The sequence below is a fragment of the Artemia sp. Qi Xiang Cuo genome, chromosome 19 (assembly GCF_049724085.1).
Source record: "Artemia sp. Qi Xiang Cuo chromosome 19, ASM4972408v1, whole genome shotgun sequence".
Classification (NCBI taxonomy): Eukaryota; Metazoa; Arthropoda; class Branchiopoda; order Anostraca; family Artemiidae; genus Artemia; species Artemia sp. Qi Xiang Cuo.
This window is the reverse complement of record NC_142812.1, coordinates 57852933-57854744: the sequence shown is the minus strand read 5'-3', so window position 1 is coordinate 57854744 and position 1812 is coordinate 57852933.

Sequence of the window (1812 nt, the reverse complement as noted above, 5' to 3'; positions counted from 1 at the left end):
TTTATAACCTCGCGCGGGGTGCTATATGTCAAAACATAGCGGTTTAATGCATAAGAAGTGTATGGGGAAAGTGACTTAACAATTCTCAACATTTTGAAGTTCAAACTCGTTCATCTAACCTCCATAATTTACAACTCATGTGTTCACCGAACCTGTAGAACGGAATTAGAGAGAAACTTGGACTTATGCAGTCTAAGCGAATATTTCGACTTTTGACGGGCATTGTGTAAAGGGGGCCAGGGAGGCATGTGGTCGGGAAGCGCTGTGGGAAGCGTTGTGGGAAGCGCTGTGGGAAGCACCGGGGGGAAGCGCCGCGGGCCCGAGAAGCGCCACGAGGCATCCGGGAAGCGCTGTGGGGGCAAGGTTAGGATAGAGCTAGGGGGACGCGTCGCAGGGATGCGCCACGAGTCCGGGAAGCGTTGGGGGAAGCGATGCGGGCCCCGAGAAGCGCCACTGGGATGCGCTATGGCTCCGAACAGCACCGAAAAAAAAAAACAAAAAAACAAAAAAAAATTTTAACACGTTGTAAAAAAAAGAAAAAATTGTCTCCGTCTTTGTAAAATATTAGTTTATATTAATTTTTATTAAAAAAATTTTACTAGGCAATAAAAATACAAATTTTAAAAGCAGTAGGGGATGATTTGAACACTTTGAAAATAAGCTATTTTTTCATTTATAGGTTGGACGACCATTGGTCCCTTATTCGCCGTCCAGTGAAGAAGGGGAAGAAGAGGAGGCACACGTGGAGCTCCCCAACAATTCAACTATGGGACGATAGCATTGAAGTACCCTTTAATATTGACGAGTTTATAGATGATTTTCTTTAAATGTTAGATAATAGCGCAGTTGAGCTGGTAGACTTGAGCCCAAATACCTTGCAAATTTTAGACGATTTTCCCGGGGAATTAACGGGTAACCCACAACCCGCCGAAACCAACACGACTCCACTTCGAACAACTGAAGTGGAGCATTCGTCCGTTATTATTGAACAGCTTGGGGGAGGGGATACAATACAAGAGGGGGAGGGGTACAACTATCCCTGACTTTCAGTTATCCAACAGAATTTTAAATAATAGAGTTGTTTTCACTGCAACGTTTGGTGATCCCTTTAATACACTATTGGGAGGTAAATTTGTTTTTGACCCTGTAGAAATTGTGCATGCATATGTAGATAAAATTCGTGCACTACTGGAGAACCAGATTCAATTGTGGGGGAGGGAGTCAATTAAGGTTTCCATTGTTCTAAAAGTGTTTTATTTGAATGAGGGGAAAAGCGAGGTTTACTATCATTTTGTACATTCCGAGATGCGTTTGGTTTATTCGAATTTAGAAAATTTTGAAGGTACTTTCATAGATTGGGTGGATCAAATTATAAAACATCTCGAGAACTTTAATGAAAACGGTAGTGGCTCTCTAGTTCTTTTTGTTAAAAATTTTAGTGTAAATATATGCAAATTAAAGAAAGATTTTATTTTAAGAGGGGGGCATGGAGGAGGGAGGGCAGTAGTTTTAAAATATAATCCAGATCTAGTGGATTGTAAAGGTGTCCAGCATATTTGTTTTGAAACAGATCAAAAGTGTTTCCGGTATGTTTTCCCCATATCAGCATATGAGCTTCTAGCTCGGGACGCTACTAAGACGAATTTAGATCACTGGGCTGTACATGGGAAGGATGGGGCCGATTTCCCCGTTGTAGATTTTTCTTGTTTAGAGGGGAAATACCCAGTAGCGCTTCGATCCATTGATATTTTTGAAAGGGCTAATGCCCACTTAAATATTGGCGTTACTGTGGTACAATACGAAACAGAATTT